We start from the raw sequence: 19,581 nt of genomic DNA on the forward strand, positions 1-19,581 counted from the left end.
GCGATCATGTAGTGACGCACCAGCGATCCCAACCAGGTTGAATCATCAGGATCGCTGGTGCATCGCTATGTGAAACGGGACCCTTAGAAGGGAGGAGTAGTTAAGGCGGGAGATAATGAGGTCACGCACTAATAATTTTGCAGATTATTGATTAAGGAATGTACGGATCCAGGAAATATTTTTATGTCAGCAGGAAGTGTAAAGGCCTTGGATATGTGGTTTGAAGGAGAGATTGGAGTCAAAGGTTACCCCGAGGCAGCAAGCTTTTGGGACTGGGGAGAGTGAGCAGCCATTGACTTTGATGGTTAGGTCTGTTTGTATGGTTGAGTTAGATGGGGGAAAGATGACCAATTCTGTTTTGTCCATGTTAAGTTTTATAAATCATTCACTAACCTTGTGTGGTGGCTAATGTTGTTGCTACTCAGCAGTCTGATTGTCCACACCCTAGATAAAGGCTAGGGAGGAAAAGTTAAAGATATATAGTATGAAGCATTGGGCCCAATTCGACCTGAATATACTTCCATGCATAAACAAAAGAAATTAAAGATGGTAAATAATGAGCGGAAAACCATGACTTAAAGTGGTTGGCTTATTTAATAAATATGTTGCAAAATATAGCAATTTATTAAGGATTTTAAAGTTTCATTGAGTTTCTTTTTGCCAGAGGTAGAGTGTACTGAATTTATTTCTGATTATCAACCTATTTAGACAACAGTAGCGAAATGATTAGCAAAAAGAGTATCAAAAGAGTGACACAAAGCATCACCCTTCTTCACAAAGAAAAAAAAACATTTTATTGGCTTGTTGTAGAAGTCCTCTGCATTAACCAAGCTGAAAGGAATGCTGCAAATGAGGACTGATTTGCTTCTTCAAAAATCCTGTTAAAAATGGAAATGATCAGTTGCAGGACAGATATCACAGTGTTATTTTGTACCCAGAATGGGGAGGCTTCAGGCTTCAAATTATGTCACTTTGAGGTGGCAAGGGGCCTGTTTGAGAGGATGTTATTTGGCATACATTGGCCAGGCTGGGTTCACACATAATTGTTGTATCAGGCTCAGTCTTGTTCATCATGATGTAACTTAAAGGGGTTTTTCACTACTAGGATGATGCTTTTTTTTTCAGAATGTTTGCGCCTGTTAAAATAAAAACACCTCTACTCACCTCCAGTGCTGCCACCGTTTGAGCAGTGCTATCACTCTCACGGGGCTCACATGAGGATGTTACGTCATGCGAGCCCTGCACCCAATCAGCACTCGTGTCACTGTCCCCACCTTCGGACATATAAGTAATCAAGAGGAGGTGAAAACTATGGATGACCGCTTACTTTCTCTTGATTACTTACACAACCCCTGGCAAAAATTATGGAATCACTGGCCTTGTAGGATGTTCATTCAGTTGTTTAATCTTGTAGAAAAAAAGCAGATCACAGACATGACACAAAACTAAAGTCAATTCAAATGGCAACTTTATGGCTTTAAGAAACACTAAAAGAAATCAAGAACAAAAAATGTGGTAGTCAGTAATGGTTACTGTTTTAAACTAAGCATAGGGGAAAAATTATGGAATCACTAAATTCTGAGGGAAAAAATTATGGAATCACCCTGTAAATTTTCATTCCCAAAAGCTAACGCCTGCATCAAATTAGATCTGCTCATTAGTCTGCATCTAAAAAGGAGTGAGCACACCTTGGAGAGCTGTTGCACCAAGTGGACTGACATGAATCATGGCTCCAACACAAGAGATGTCAATTGAAACAAAGGAGAGGATTATCAAACTCTTAAAAGAAGGTAAATCATCACGCAATGTTGCAAAAGATGTTGGTTGTTCAAAGTCAGCTGTGTCTAAAATCTGGAACCAAATACAAACAACATGGGAAGGTTGTTAAAGGCAAACACACTGGTAGACCAAGGAAGACATCAAAGCATCAAGACCGGAAACTTAAAGCAATATGTCTCCAAAACAGGAAATGCACAACAATACAAATGAGGAACGAATGGGAGGAAACTGGAGTCAATGTCTGTGACCGAACTGTGTGCAAGAAACCACCTAAAGGAAATGGGATTTACATACAGAAAAGCTAAACAAAAACCATCATTAACACCTAAACAGAAAAAAAACAAGATTACAATGGGCTAAGAAAAAGCAATCATGAACTGTGGATGACTAGATGAAAGTCATATTCAGTGATAAATCGCAAATCTGCATTGGGCAAGGTGATGAGGCTGAAACTTTTGTTTGGTGTCATGGTGCCATTCCAATGAGATTTATAAAGATGACTGCCTGAAGAGAACATGCAAATTTCCACAGTCATTGATATAGGGCTGCATGTCAGGGAAAGGCACTGGGAAATGATGGATGTCATTACATCTTCAATAAATGCACAAGTTTATGTTGATATTTAGGACACATTTCTTATACCATTAATTGAAAGGATGTTTGGGGATGATGAAATCATTTTTCAAGATGATAATGCATCCTGCCATAGAGCAAAAACTGAATCATAGAATAGAATCATAGAATCATAGAGTTGGAAGGGACCTCCTGGGCCATCTGGTCCAACCCCCTGCTCAAAGCAGGATTCGCTAAATCATCCCAGTCAGATGTCTGTCCAGCCTCTGTTTGAAGACTTCCATTGAAGGAGAACTCACCACTTCTCGTGGCAGCCTGTTCCACTCATTGATCACTCTAACTGTCAAAAAGTTTTTTCTAATATCTAATCTGTGTCTCCTCCCATTCAGTTTCATCCCATTGCTTCTAGTCTTTCCTTGTGCAAATGAGAATAAAGTTGATCCTTCTACAATGTGACAGCCCTTTAGATATTTGTAGACAGCTATTAAGTCTCCTCTCAGTCTTCTCTTTTGCAAACTAAACATTCCCAAATCCTGCAACCTTTCCTCATAAGACAGGGTTTGCAGACCAGTCACCATTCTGGTCGCTCTTTTCTGAACTTGCTCCAGTTTGTTGATGTCTTTTTTAAAATGTGGTGCCCAAAACTGGACACAATATTCCAGATGAGGTCTGACCAAAGAGGAATAGAGGGAAATAATGACTTCACGTGATCTAGACTGTATGTTTCTGTTAATACATCCTAGAATTGCATTTGCCTTTTTTGCTGCTGCATCACACTGTTGACTCATATTCAGTCTGTGATCTATTAGTATACCCAAGTCTTTTTCACATGTGCTGTCACTTAGCCCTATTCCTCCCATTCTATATCTGCTTTTTTCATTTTTATTGCCCAGATGTAGTACTTTGCATTTCTCCCTGTTAAAAACCATTCTGTTAGTTGCTGCCCACTTCTCCAGTTTATTTAAACCTTTTTGAATCCTCTCTCTCTCTTCTCTAGTATTAGCTATCCCTCCTAGCTTTGTGTCATCAGCAAATTTAATCAGTTTACCCTCAATTCCTTCATCTAAATCGTTGATAAAGATGTTGAACAATACAGGGCCCAGGACAGAGCCCTGTGGTACCCCACTTGACACATTCTTCCAACTGGATGTGCAGCCATTTACGACCACTCTTTGGTTCCGATCACTAAGCCAGTTATGAATCCACCTAACAGTTGCCTTGTCCATTCCATACTTAGTCATTTTTTTCAATAAGGATTGTATGAGAGACTTTGTCAAATGCTTTGCTGAAGTCAAGATATACTATATCTACAGCATTTCCTTGATCCACCCAATCAGTGATACCATCATAGAAGGAAATTAAGTTAGTCTGACATGACTTATTAGTTACAAACCCATGCTGACTCTGTTTAATCACTTCATTCTTATCCAGGTATTGACATACATGTTGTTTAATAATTTGTTCAAAGATCTTTCCTGGTATAGAAGTCAGACTCACCGGCCTATAGTTGCCTGGGTCCACCTTCTTCCCCTTTTTGAAGATAGGAACAACATTTGCTCTTCTCCAGTCTTCTGGCACTTCTCCTGTTCTCCAAGAATTTTCAAAGATTATGGAGAGGGGTTCAAAAATTTCTTCTGCTATCTCCTTCAGTACTCTGGGGTGTAATTCATCTGGACCTGGAGACTTGAATTCATCTAGGTTAGCTAAGTGTTTCCTCACTATCTTTCTGTTTATAGATATCCTGGATTCTTCTATTCCCTTAATAGGACAGTGAATAACAGTTGATGCTACATTTCCTTTCTGAGAGAAAACAGATGCAAAATAGGAATTTAAAAGTTCAGCCTTCTCAACATCCTGTCTTACCATTTCATCATTTTCATCCTGTAAAAATCCTATAGCATCTTTGACTTTTCTTTTACTTTTGACATATCCCCAAAATCCTTTAATATTGCTTTTGACATCTCTTGCAAGCCTCAATTCATTTTCAGCTTTAGCTAATCTGATTTGTGCCCTGCAGGTTCTGCAGACAGCATTATATTCTTCTTTAGATATGCCTCCCTCTTTCCATTTTATAAACATTTTTTTCTTCCTTTTTAGCATGTGCTTAAGTTCTGTGTTCATCCATCCTGGTTTCCTTAAATGCTTCCTATTCTTCCCTCTTTTCGGAATTGTTAACAACTGTGCTTTGAGAATTTCATTTTTCAAGATTTCCCATCCTTCCTGGACATTTTTGTCTTTAAGGATATCCAGCCATTGGATCCCTCCAATTCTCTTTCTGAATCCCTTAAAATCTGCCTTTCTGAAATCTAACCTTGACGTCTGAGTCTTCACAGGTCTTCCGCCTCTAGTTATCCAAAATTCTAAAATAGCATGGTCGCTACCTCCTAGGGTCCCAGCCACTTTTACCTCCTCAACCATTTCCTCCCTGTTTATAAGGATTAGATCCAAGGTAGCAGTTCCCCTTGTTTTCTCCCTTACCTTTTGGAAGATAAAGTTGTCAGCAAGAGAGGATAAGAATTTCCTTGACCTGTTAGTTTTGCCTGAGAGAGATTCCCAACAAATGTCTGGATAGTTGAAATCTCCCATGACAACTATGTCATATTTTTTGGAGAACTTGGCCATTTGATGCATAAAGAGTTCATCCATATCTTCAGCTTGCACAGGCGGCCTGTAGTAAATGCCTACAATGGTGTCCTTTCCATTGTTCTGTCCTTGTATTCTTACCCAAACAGTTTCCACAGAACTCCCAGTCTGTGAAGCTTCAATCTCTGTGCAGATATACGCGTTTCTAACATACAATGCGACACCCCCTCCTCGTTTATCAAGTCTGTTTCTTGCAAATAAGTTGTATCCTTCTAGTCTTGTATTCCAATCATGTGTATTGTCCCACCAAGTTTCAGTGATTCCAATGACATCATATTTCTTTTCTGTGTTAGTAGTTCCAATTCTCCTTGTTTGTTGCCCATGCTTTGTGCATTAGTATAGAAACATTCTAGTTTGTGATTGGTTTCTCTTTCTCCAATATTTTTATTATTTAGATTCTTTCGTCTTTGTTCTTCCCTTCCACTTCTAATAGCAGAGTTCTCAATTGCATTTGTCAGGTGTATGGCTTTTTCTGGTCTTTTGCTTCCCTTCCCATGTTGTTCTAGTTTAAAGCTCTCCTTACAAATGTAGCAAGGCGACTTCCAAATACATGCTTTCCAGTCTTCGTAAGGTGCACCCCATCTCTAGCAAGTAGTCCATCGTATAAGTAGTTCACTCCGTGATCCAGAAATCCAAATCGTTGCTGACAGCACCATTGACGTAGCCAGTTGTTCACCTGCAGAATCTTATTCCACCTCCTTGTTCCATGGCCATCCACTGGGAGGATGGATGAGAAGACCACCTGAGCTCCCAGTTCTTTCACTTCCTTGCCTAAGTCTTCAAAGTCTCTGCAGATGGTTTCCAGGTCGTTTCTTGCGGTGTCATTTGTCCCCACATGTAGTAGCAGGAATGGGTAGTCATCAGTAGGTCTGAAGAGTCCTGATATCCTGTCAGACACATCTTTAATTTTTGCACCTGGAAGACAGCACATTTCTCTTGAAGTTATATCCGGTCTGCAGATAGCGGCCTCTGTTCCTCTCAACAGGGAATCCCCCATGACCACCACTCTCCGTTTCTTCTTCACAACATTTTTCTTTCTCCATCCAGGAGGACTCTGAAGGCGTACAAGGTTGCTGTTTGTTGGCAAAGTCTTATCCTGATGTATTTCTTCATCGTTTTCCTGCGTGAGAGCCTGGTACTGGTTTCTGAGCAGTATGGGTGCTGACTGCCTCCTGATCCTCCTGCTTCTCTGGGTCACATGTCTCCATTCCTCTGTTTCTTCAGGTGCACTTCGAATTTCTTCTCTTTCTGTAACATGAAGAGATAATTCTGCTCTGTCCAAGAACTCTTCACCTTCCTTAATGATCTTCAATGTAGCTAACCTCTCTTCAAGATTTTGCACCTTTTCCTCCAACAGGGACACAAGCTTGCATTTGTGGCATGTGAAGTTTGGCTTTACCACTGGTAAATCTGTGAACATGTAGCAAGAAATGCAGCTCACCAAATGGCTCCTGGCCTCTTCCATCTTGAGATTTCTTAAAAACGATGAAAGATGAGCCAAAATTCGGTTTTCAGATTTCCTCTTTTCAGCTGCAACGGCCAAAACCCAGTGATTGTTGAGCTCGCGGAGACTCTTCACTTATCCCAGAAGGCACTGGGAATATGCAAATGATCTCCTCAAGACTCTTCCCCTGGTTTTCAGATTTCCTCTTTTCAGCTGCAACGGCCAAAACCCAGTGATCGTTGAGCTCGCGGAGACTCTTCACTTATCCCAGAAGGCACTGGGAATATGCAAATGATCTCCTCAAGACTCTTCCCCTGGTTTTCAGATTTCCTCTTTTCAGCTGCAATGGCCAAAACCCAGTGATCGTTGAGCTCGCGGAGACTCTTCACTTATCCCAGAAGGCACTGGGAATATGCAAATGATCTCCTCAAGACTCTTCCCCTGGTTTTCAGATTTCCTCTTTTCAGCTGCAACGGCCAAAACCCAGTGATCGTTGAGCTCGCGGAGACTCTTCACTTATCCCAGAAGGCACTGGGAATATGCAAATGATCTCCTCAAGGCTCTTCCCCTGGTTTTTCTGTGAAAACATTCCTTGAAAAAAGGCACATAAGGTCAATGTCATGGCCTGCAAATAGTCCGGATCTTAATCCAATTGAAAATCTTTGGTGGAAGTTGAAGAAAATGGTCCATGACAAGGCTCCAACCTGCAAAGCTGATCTGGCAACAGCAATCAGAGAAAGTTGGAGCCAGATTGATGAAGAGTACTGTGTGACACTCATTAAGTCTATGCCTCAGAGACTGCAAGCTGTTATAAAAGCCAGAGGTGGCGAAACAAAATACTAGTGATGTGTTGGAGTTTTTTGTTGATTTTTTTTCATGATTCCATCATTTTTTCCCTCAGAATTGAGTGATTCCATAATTTTTTCCCTATGCTTGGTTTAAAAAAAGTAACCATTACTGACTGCCACATTTTTTGTTCTTGATTTCTTTTAGTGTTTCTTAAAGCCAGAAAGTTGCCATTTGAATTGACTTTAGTTTTGTCCCATGTCTGTGATCTGCTTTTTTTCTACAAAATTAAACATCTGAATGAACATCCTCCAGGGCCGGTGATTTTGCCAGGGGTTATATGTCTGAATGCGGGGACGGAGACGACAGTGCTGAGTGGGCGCATGGCTCGCATGACGAAACAACCTCATGTGAGCGCCATGAGAGCGAGTGCTGACACGACTGGAATGGTGCCAGCTCCGGTCTTTCATTCAGAATGAGAAGGTGTTGTCCTAGTAGTAGACAACCCTTTTAAGTCAAAGTATTGCATTAAATGGCAAAACTGATGTATAACTGTATATCATGTGCCATCAGGCTTTTTCATCATGGTGGTGATTCAGGTCCGGATCTCTGCACTACATGAAATGTTATGATTTAGCCCCCATATGGCACCTACACAATTGGGTACAACAACTGATGCGCCATAGAGGTGCGAATTATCCTTCTGCAAACAATGGGATCATTGTCGCCATTTCTGCTAAACTCCAGATGGAAAAGACAATGCCGCACCAGATGTGTTTACAGGGGTGTGAGAAGCTGATCAGCATGTGCACACTGGTCAAGGACCACCAGATATCCCAGCAAAGGACAATGTCGGAAACTTAACAAGGTGGTCCGGAAGAAATAAACAGGAGAGAAAGTGGAATCCCAGTGGCAGCCGTATTGAGGGCAGTGGCTGGCAGTAATGAGAATAACGCCTGAAATGACTCATCTTCATCTTCCTAAAGTTTTCTATCTCATACACAGTGAGGAAGAGAAATTGCAGCTGCACCTCTTCCTCATCCCATCTCCCTGCTCATTCATTCACCGCATTACATTTTTTAAAAAGGGATACGGATGACTACACATTAATTTTTATCTCCAATACTAATGCTAAATATATTTAACAATAGGTACCTCTTAAAATAGCTGGAAACGGTAAATCTCATTTACGTGCAACTCTGAGGAAGAAAATACAATTATAATGATATTTTTTTTTAAAATACAAAAACATAACAGGATACATCATCAAGTCTTCATAGAAACATCTGTCCTCATTATCGCATGTATTGAACTGGAAACCTTTTACACAAGAGCTGGTGCTGTATTCTCCAGGCGGCAGAACCAGCCCAAAACTGCCAAGCCACCAGCAGACTGATCAGTGTAAATTGGTAGCGAAGCTGAAGATTACTCAGAACACTCAGATATAATTATCGGCGGTGATTTGGTGAGATTATAGAGCACCTGTAAAGTAATGACTCCATTATATACCACAGTGCACAATTTCCGCAATGAACTTGGCATCAGCAGTGAAATAATACACCATTTTGGAGATCTTGCCTGCAGCCTCTTCTCGCTTCCTGGGTTAATAATAGAGACTGCAATAGCTGATTGCAGCTTCATTTTCTTTCTTCAGTCGAGTTGTGATAACAAACTTTTTCTGAGGCACAAGCTGTTTTATTTTTCAGCCAGGAGAATCGTTTCTGCTACCAAAGCAATGTCTGCTAATGGAAAAGTGAGCACCGTAAGGGTTTTGCCACTGTTTAACTTGTAGATACATTGCTCATAGATTGTCTCCAGTTTCCATCTGGCTGCCGTATTCTATAAATTATTCATTTTTCATTCAAGATGAGTGAAAAGAAAAACATTATTTGCTGACAATAAGCAACAGGCAGAATTTTGGAATAAATATCTAAAGTATATCGGTAGAAATTTTCCATTGACAGGTTTGTAAATGATACTATAACCATGTTGCTACATAGATAATGCCTATCCCTCACTTCTGTAGAAAGTTACTTCTGCGATACTAAGTACTGATTCATATTAAATACTCCTCCTGTTTTTAAATGCTCCTCCTTCAGTAGCTGCAGTTCGTATTTTCCAGGTTCATCCTCTGCTTTTAAATGGGATGTCAAAGAGAGAGGACTCCCCGTCAGAGCTCTGAGACTGAGATACGAGCCATAGTGAGAGCTGTATGTGAGTACGTGGACTCGGGAGCCTCCATGACCAGAGGAGACTTCCCCCCTGACAGTGCAGGTACAGTGACCTGAGCGCGCAGCCCCGGTGACCGCAGTGGCAAGCCGAGACCCCTGAGTGTGGCAAGTAGACTGCCCAGTGTGCACTGCATCGTTCCTGCAGAGAGACTGTCAGTTTAACATACAGAGACATAGAGCAGGGGAGACTCGGGTTCTCAGTGTCTCCCTGTTTCCTGCTTTAACCCCTGAGAAGAAACTGCAGAGACTTAACCCCTGAGGTTCCAGCTACATCCAGAGGAGACTACAGAGACTGTGAGGGCTGCTGTTGACGGTGCCGACATGGGAGAAAGAGACCCTGCAATCAAGCTTTCCCCGGACTGATAAGTCATATTAATGCCAGTCGAACCGTCTCAACTCTGCATAACTGTTTAGTAGTTTTTTTTAGTCTATTTTGCTGTTTATATTGTTACCCTTACTATTATTCATTTAATCCCCTTACTGCTTCTCCCTGTGTGAAGAATTTATCCCCTGTAAATAAACGCTTTAACTCTTGGTCTGTCTCTGTTCCGTGGCGACATCCTCAGTACCTGCAGGGTTATTACATAAGCACTGACAGTGCGCTCTTTTGTCAGCCCATCACTTCTCATTAGAGCTGGAGATTGAGTGCACTGTTACTGTGCATATTACACAGTGACAAGATCCTACAGAGCACACATTGGAATTGACAACCGACCCATGCTAAGTACAGCAAGACTAACCCAGCCCCTGAAACGGACATCACTGATGATGCTTCATTTCAGAGCAGGGACAGAGACTGCAGCAGTGACTACAGGCCCTGCCCTCTGATGGCAGCTCATGTCCTAAATTCCTTTTAAGGTTCTATATGGTTCTGTTATAAGTGCAGCACATAGCACAATCATGTTTACACTATTTGATATTGCTATAAACACTGCATGGTTTTCATTATTATGTCTTGATCTACATTTCACGTGTACAAAAAAATTTCAGGTGTACAAAAAAATTACTCTGGAATGGGCATGGAATACATTTCTACAAAACATTTAAACTTTTTTAAAAAGTCACAATTAATCAGCTTCAAGCTTCTGTAAAGCACAACTGACACTTAAAGAGCTTGTCCTCTACTTTTATATTAATGACCAATCCTTAGGACAGGTCATCAATGTCTGATCGGCTGGGATCCAGCACCCAGCATCCCCATGGATTAGCTGTTATCGGTGGCGGCGGCCACCGGCCGGAAGTGCTTACTTGCGGAGCTGGCCATCTACTTGTAGTGGCCACCGCAGGGTACTGCACATCCGCCTCGTATAAAAATCAATGGGAGGCAGATGTGCAGTTACAAGCCCCGGCTACTACAAGTAGACGACCAGCTTCACAAGTAAGTTCTTCCGGCCGGCGGAGCCGCAACCAATAACAGTTGATTAACAGGGGTGCCTGGTGCCAGACCCTGGCCGATCAGACATTGCTGATCTATCCTAAAGATAGGCCATCAATGTAAAAGTAGTGGGCAACCTCTTCAAAATGGTAAAGGTAAAAAAAATTGACAAATCGACTTAAAAAATGCACAAATTAAAAGAAAAATTTGATGTAAATCAAAAACTGGCTTAAAACACCAAATGCAATAATGTATTGAGCCCTGAGTCTTTACTTACTTTACAATATAAAGCAAATAACCTCACTCGTTGACATCGCTTAGTACTGGATCAGGGACAGGCAAGTATCATGACATTAAATCTGTTCAGCGCAATTGGTTGTATAGTCTAATACATTATACAGAAATGCAGAATACATTGATCTTTTGGAAAATGATATATGGTAATATCATCTTACCCAATGTCTAGATAATGCTTTTTCTTCCTCTTTAAAACAGAGTTGCAATTTTTAAAGCTGTAGTGAATTAAAGTTTTAGGACAGAAGAAAGGTAAAATTAAATTTCAAGTCATTTATCATCTTTGGGTTTAGACTCTGTAAGGAGATTTTTTGCTACTGCGGTATTAAATAAATCAGCAACACACTCAGGCAGACGGAGAAGCAGTTAGAAGAATGGATTCAGATGACTGCATTTTATGGTCTATGCCAATTTTTTACTCCCAATGGTGGCAGGCCACGTGGCTACTATAGGGCCCGTCAGCTGTGGGGGCCCATCATTGCATGTTCAACTGTACCGGTAGAGTTGAAAGTAATATTGAAAGAGGGAGCATCAGCAGATGCTTCCTCCTCCATCATTCTCAGTGCAGCGGGTATGATGACGTCACTACATGGTGCCTGCTTCACTGAGATGTGCGGCACTTCAGACCGCTTACTTTAGCAACCAGAGCAGCTGGGAAATGAGGCGGAGAGGTGAGTATTTTGTTTTAACCAGTGAGTACATTATGGTGGCAATAATACTGTATGGAGGACTATGGGGTGCATTATACTAAATAGAGGACTATGGAGCACATTATACTATATGGAGGACTATGGTGGAGTGCATTAAACTTTATGGAGGACTATGGGGCACATTATGCTATATGGAGGACTATTGGGTGCATTATACTGTATGGAGGACTATGAAGAGTGCATTATACTATACGGAGGACTATGGGGAGTGCATTATACTGTATAGAGAACTATGAGTAATGCATTATACTATATGGAGCACTATGTGGGGCACTATACTATAGGGAGGACTATGGGGTGCATTTTACTATACTAAGGACTATGGGGAGTTCATTATACTGCATGTAGGACTATGTGAAGTGCATTATACTAAATTGTACTATATGGAGGACAATGGGGAGGGCATTATGCTATATGGAGGACTATCGGAGTGCATTATACTAAATGGATGACTATGGGGTGCATTATATTTTATGCACAACTATGGGAAGTGGACTATGGAGTGCTTTACATTATTATATAAGTAGGACCATGGGGTGCATTATACAATATGTAGAAAAAGGGGAGTGCATTATACTATATGGAGGATTATGGAGAGTGCATTATACTATATGGAGGATTATGGAGAATGTATTATACCACATGGAGGACTAGGTGTGCATTGTGCTATATAGAGAACAATGGTGAGTGTATTATACTATATGAAGGAATATGGAGTGCATTATACTATATGGAGGAATATGGAGTGCATTATGCCATAGAGTGCATTATACTATATGAAGGACTATGAGGACTGCATCATACTATAGGGAGGACTATAGGTGAATTATATTATATGGATGACTATGAGAAGTGGACAATGGGATGCTTTATATTGTACTCTATGGAGGACTATGAGGTGCATTATTCTATATAGAGGACTATGGGTAGTGCTGGGGAGTGCATTATATTATATGGAGGAGTATGTGGAGTGCATTATACTATATGGGGAACTATAGGGAGTCCATTATACTGTATGGAGGACTATGGGGAGTGCATTATAATATACAGAGGAATATGGAGTGCATTATACTTTATGGAGGACTATATTGTGCATTATAGTATATGGAGGACTATGAGGCGTGCATTATATTATATGGATGACTATGGGTGCATTATGTTATATGGAGAACAATGGAGGACTATGGAGAGTGCATTATACTATAGTGAGGACTATGGGTGCATTTTACTATATGGAGGACTAAGGGGGTTCCATGATATTATATGGATGACTATAGGGAATACATATGTATGGGGAACTATTGGGTTCATTATACTGTATGGAGGACTAAGGGAAGTGCATTATACTAAGTTAAGGACTATGGGGAGTGCATCATACTATATGGAAGGCTATGGGGTACATTATTTTATGTGGGTGACTATGGTGTGCATTATGCTATATTGAGTACTATGGGAAGTTCATTATACTGTATGGAGGACTATGGGGAGTGCATTATACCATATAAAATAATATGGAGTGCATTATACTATATGGAGAACTATAGGGTGCATTATACTATATGGAAGATTATGAGGAGTGCATTATACTTTATGGAGGAGTATGGGTAGTGCATTATACTATATGGAGGACTATGGGGAGTGCATTATACTATATAAAGTAATATGATGTGCATTATACTATATGGAGGACTATAGGGTGCATTATACTATATGGAGGATTATGAGGAGTGCATTATACTATATGAAGGACTATGAAATGCATTATGCTATATGGAAAATAAAGGTGAGAGCATTATACTGTATGGAGGACTATGGGGAGTGCATTATACGATATGAAGCAGTATGGGGAGTGCATTATATTATATGGAGGAGTATGGGGGGTGAATTATACTATATGGAGGCCTATGGGGAGTGCCTTGTACAATATGGAGGACAATAGGGAGTGTATTATACTATATGGAGGACTATGGAGGATGCATCATGCTATTAGGAGGACTACAAAGGGTGTTATTTTTAGGACCATGGTGAGTGCATTGTACTATATGGAGGGCTATGTGGGGGCAATTATAATATTTGGAGGGCTATGTGGGAGCCTTTATACTTTATGGAGGGCTATCTGGGGGCCAGTATACTGTATGCAAGCAATTTTACAGTGTGAAGGTTTGTGTGGGGTCCATCATACTGTGTGGAGGGTTGTGTGGGAGCCATTATACACTTTGGAGGGTTAGAGAGAGACAGTATAAAGTGGGGTGAGTTGTGGGGCCATTTACTGTATGTAGGCCCATTGTACTGCATGGATGGCTATTTGGGGGTCGCAGTTGGGGGATAATACTGTGATGGGGTCACTATACTTTGCGGGGAAGTTGAGGTTGGGTACAGTAGGGTCATCATACTGTGCGTGAGAAGGATACTATGTACTTTGTAGGAATTCAGTGTGTGGGTATCTTACTGTGCTTTTACTGTATTTGGGGGGCATTATTGGTGGCATCATACTTTATGGGTACAATGAAAGGGGAATCTAGGGATTTACTAGGAGAAAAATTACTTTGTAAAGGTTGAAAAATTGTAAGACATACTCTTCTTTGACCCTGACAAATATTAATTTTTCTTTTTGGTTGCGGGTCCAATTAGAACTTCTAACAAGGGGTCCCATAACATCTATGAATGCCCCTGCCAAAGTTTAGTTCAGTAGGACTCTGGAGAGTCTGGAATTTGGCAGAAATAGGGTAATTGCTAACGTGTGGCTACAGTACCACTATCTGAAACTAGTACCAAGTACTAGTCTAAGTGGAAGTAACTGTTTTGTGCAAAGACAAGCATTGTAAGGATGATGCCGGATAATGTCCAAATTGACTCTTTCAGCCTAATAATAGTGAATGGCTCTGTAGGAGTTTTCATCGGAATCCTGTTTTTCAAGGATCCCAATTGAAAACCCTATGCAGTGCTCAGCAGATAACACTGAATATGTATATGAACCAAAAATACTTCTACTCTTCAGCCTGGAATTATTGAAAAAAAAAGCTTTTTGTTTTTGCTACATATGTGTCATGCACAGTGTGGGAAGACTAAGCGCAACACAAGGGGAAGAGGAGAAGGAAGCCCAAACGCTATGTAATAGGAGTGAGATGACCCCCAGGCAGATCTAAAAATCATCCTGTCTTCCCTAAACATCCCTATATTAGGTTCTGCCGAGCAGGAACCTAATCCCTACCTGACCCTAGCAATAGGCCCTGGTTAGGGAGAGGACGGAGTGAACACTAGTCAGTTCCCACTAAAACTAAAGAGAAAGAGGGTAGATGAACAGGGGGAACACTTAGCATGAGCAGACTCTAGAGCGATAACACCAAATGTCCTCCACAGCACCAGAGAGGAAGCCGATTGCTATAGCTCCAAGCATTCAAAAAAGGGAAAATGTGAATATCACCTGCGGCTCATTGAAGCATACTGGGAGTCTATAAACACCCAGGTCCAGGTGTGTCAGTTAGAGCTGGAGAGGGGTTGCCACTGGGTCCAAACATCAGAAGGATTAAGAAGGCTTCTGCAATGCCAAACGCAGATAACTTCTGCAGCCAGATGCAGAGCGACTGTCTTTAGCATCTGATACACCCATGACAAGCAAAAGATTATCTGTCTATGTGTGTTTGTAAGTATGACTTTGTGTGACTTTCTCAGTATGACTTGTGGGAATCTGCACAAATATTTAGGAACGTGAGGATCTTCTTCTTGATGAGTAAGCCTATGTGTCTGAAGATGGAAGCAAGTATCTGTCTACAAGAGTCTGTGGTAGTGATCACGTGGTGGATGACATCCCAATCTTGAGAATTATATCATTTTTGGGTAGTAAACAGGCAATGTATATTCTAATATAATCTGAAATTTTGCAATAACAATATTATTATTGTCCCATCTTGCAAGTTACCTTCTATCCACAAGATCGGTAATAACACTTTTCCACAGGATAGATGGTGTCTCATTATGGACGTGTGCCTTTACATACTGTACATACAACTGCACCATTCATTGTCTCAATGACAGCTGGAGATATTCCAGTACATTTCCTAGCTAGCTACAGCAATAATAATTTCACAGCACTTTACCAGACGTCATCATCACTGTCCCCATTTGGGCTCACAATCGAAATTCCCTTTCAGTATGTCTTTGGAGTATCGGAGGAAACTGAAGAACCTGGAGGAAACCCAAGCAAACACAAGGAGAACATAAAAACTCCTTGCAGATGTTGTTCTTGGTGGGTTTTGAAAGTTGTTACTTCGTCACTACAGCATTTTCAAATAGGAACATGTCAAGAAATCATACAATGCATGGCCAAGGTATTTGAGCAACTAAGAACTGTAACTTTATGTCCATTTCTGAATGTTTCATTCTATATCCGCATGGGAGTTCAGGCAGTTGCGGAGATTCAGTCCTTGAAACATCCTACAGGGTGCCATGGTCCTTCACACTATCAGGTACAGAACAGTTTGTCCTTCAGTCTTTCAGAACTTGAATTATTATTCATCACTCTATGAAATTTGTTTCGCTATTCCAGAGAATAATAGCATCAGTCATTACAAAACTTTGACTCCTAGAGTTTAGCACAGACGTCTCCGGCAAAATCTGAATCAGGTTTAAATCTGGAGTTGCAATACCTTTCATTATGGGATCTAATTTTTGTTAGGTGATCTACTAGTGGCACACAGGAGTCCTCTTTTCTGATCCCCTGTAATAGAGAAATAGAGAATGCAGCCACAGTTACTTGATCCGGAGTAGGAACAGCACATTTATGTATGATGATGGAATGAAAGACCTCCGGATCAAGTAACAGAGCGGTTTTTGCTTTCCATAGGATAACATAGTACTGTACTCCGCATGGAAAACTGCTGCAGATCCGCAGGGCCAAATCCGCTGCGGATCTGCAGCCAAACCCACAACGTGTGCACACAGTCTTAGGCTAGTTTCAGACTAGCGTTCGAAGGTGCAGCGCAGAGCCGCCACTAAGCTCCGCCCCGGTCACGCCTCCTCCGGTCAACTCCTCCTCTGATCGCATGACACAGTGTAGGGAAGGTGACCTGATGGACGGACAGACATGTCAGAATAGAGAAAGATAGCTTTGCACAGTTTAGACAGGTATCAGTTACTACAGTGGGGAAACAGCTAGGAAAGTGTAGTGGACATGCAGTACCTTGGGTTGACCATTAGATGGCAGGGAGGAGTGAGAGCAAAGGACTTGACATCAGCTTAGGGCTTTAGAAACCATTGGTCATGGGGGCGGAGTTACAGTGACAGGGGACCGGGAGAGATATAAATACTGAGGGAGGGTTCCAGAAAGTTCCAATCCCCAGGGGGAGCTCCAGTGACAGGAGGACTACGACAGTTTGTGCGCTGTGAGGAAAACCGTACCAGGGGGACTGAGGAGAGAGAACATCAGGGGGGTGGTCCTGACAGGAAGAACCGCAGAAGAGACGAGACACCGGGTGTGGGACACCGTGTTGGACACGACGACTGATCATGGAAGTGCTGTTGGTTTATGGGCCTAACATACTCAAAATGGATAAACAAACAAAATGAATTATTTTCTCCTACAAGTGATATTATTGGTTATAATATCTTTGCATAATACATTTTGATCAATATTAGTTTGGAAGTAATATTTAATCAATGTATGGTGACAGTATTGGTCCTGCTAAGGGGGTATTATTTGATAACTATAATGCAATGTGCACACGTTGCAGATTTAGATGCGGATCCGCAGCGTTTTTGCCAGCACGGATTTGCATCAAATCCGCAATGTAGTGCACAGCCAATGTTAATCTATAGGAAATGGAGATTTGTTGTGCACATGCTGCTTAAAAATTTGCACAGAAACGTAGTGTTTTTTTCCCGCAGCATGTCAATTCTTTTTGCGGATCTGCAGTGTTTCTGCACCCATTGACTTCCATTGAGTCAGGCACATCTGCAGCAAAACCACAGATGTAAAAAAGATCTGCGGATTTGCTGCGCATGTGGGTGCGAGAAATGCAGCAGATCGGGAGGAGGGAAGTGTGTGGGCGTAGTGTGGGCGGAGACTATGTGCGTGTATGTGTGTGCGGGGGTCTGCGTGTATGTGTGTCTGCCGGTGTCTATGTGAATCTGTGTCTGTGTGTGGGGGTCTGCAGGGCTGTGTGTGTGTCTGTGTGTAGGCAGGCATCGTCCGATGGGACAATACCTACTATGCCTGCTATAGTGACAGCATTAGCCAATGATGGGAAAGTAGTAGTCCCATCATCCAGCTAATGTGTTGAATGTAAAAAAACCCACATACAGTACACATATAGTACATATTCACCATATACACCTAATCCCTGAAGCCATTGATCATCTGCAAATAAAATTAAAATAATAAACAAACAATGTACTCCCTGTGTCCAACAAAATCCAATTAATAACGATTGTCCCACTATGATCTCCAGTGGAGAGTTGTCACATCAGCAGATGCAACCACTTTCCAGGGGCTCCGGTTATACAGTGACGGAGATAATCCTCCTCACTGTATCACTCATCCACCGACAGGTCATCTGAGTTCATCCTGTCACTTGTGGCACCACAGCGTGAGAATTTTGTGAGGTACACCTGGGGTGGACCCGCTAGACCGTGGCAACGAACCTCCCGGGGGCGAGCTGATCAGGTGGACCACCCCCTATACAGGGAGCGTTTGGGGCAAGCCCGCGGGTAACTATTACCACGGCAGCTGGTACCCTGGGAAGTAACGACAGACAGACAGCTAGAGCCGAGTTGGGGATACAGGACTGACGGTACCGGCTGGGAACCACAGGACAGACGGGCACGGCTTAGAGACACGAGACAGGTGGGCACGGCCTGGAGACACAGGACAGGCGGGCACGGCTGGGAGACACAGGACAGGCGGGCACGGCTGGGAGACACAGGACAGGCGGGCACGGCTAGGAGACACAGGACAGGCGGGCACGGCTGGGAGACACAGGACAGGCGGGCACGGCTTGGAGACACAGGACCTAGGAGAGAGGAAAATGGAGAGGTGAACGAGCAATGGATGGACAGGACGCGATAGCGTGCATAGAGGGCGGCCAGAATCACTAGGGAAAAGCAGTGATACTCAGGCACCGCTGGCAGGAAGAGGCGGCCAGATATAGGGGCTAGTAGGAGGACTTCCGGGTCGTGACCTAAAGTGGAGGAGGAGCAGGCGCGCGTCCTCAGGAGGAGGAGGAGGAGGCGCGTGCGTGCCCTGGCACAGTATGTGCGCGCGCCCGCCGAGCAGGAGGGGCGGGAGCGTGCACCCGGCGCGGTCCGGAAGACCGGACGGAGGAGACCGCCGGACGGAGAAGAGGAGCCGGGGAGAACCGCGGAGAAGACCGTGGCCGCCGGCGCAGAGGGGAGAAGGACACCGGAGGATGGGTAAGCTGCGGCCGGGAGGTGGCAAAGAGAGGAGTGCGCGGCAGCCGCCGTGTGACAGTACCCCCCTCCTTACGCGCCTCCCTCCGCAGTCCGGAAAAAAACTTAGCCAAGATTCGAGGGGCCTGGATGTTCTCTTGGGGCTCCCAGGACCTCTCCTCGGGACCAAAGCCCTTCCAATCAACCAAAAAAAAGGTTCTCCCCTTTTGCTTCCTCATGGCCAAAATATCGTTAACCTCAAACACATCGTCTGCGGAGACAGGCGGAGGCGAGTGAGGGGCCTTACAAAGGAAGCGATTGAAGATGACTGGTTTTAGCAAGGACACATGAAAGGCATTAGGG

The 19,581-nt window shown here is 42.7% G+C and overlaps 1 long non-coding RNA gene across 2 annotated transcripts in view; it reads left to right on the forward strand.

Annotated features, from left to right (window-relative positions):
- Positions 1-9,990, forward strand: part of LOC141097240 (uncharacterized) — a 23,773-nt gene extending 13,783 nt beyond the window's left edge. For both annotated transcript variants that reach the window (XR_012233898.1, XR_012233899.1), the window contains exon 3: positions 9,348-9,990. This is a non-coding gene — a long non-coding RNA (uncharacterized lncRNA). The remainder of the gene's footprint in view (positions 1-9,347) is intronic.
- Positions 9,991-19,581: the final 9,591 nt, after the last annotated feature.

This window comes from Dendrobates tinctorius, unplaced genomic scaffold (genome assembly GCF_039654945.1).
Source record: "Dendrobates tinctorius isolate UK_male_01 unplaced genomic scaffold, ASM3965494v1 ptg000083l, whole genome shotgun sequence".
NCBI lineage: Eukaryota > Metazoa > Chordata > Amphibia > Anura > Dendrobatidae > Dendrobates > Dendrobates tinctorius.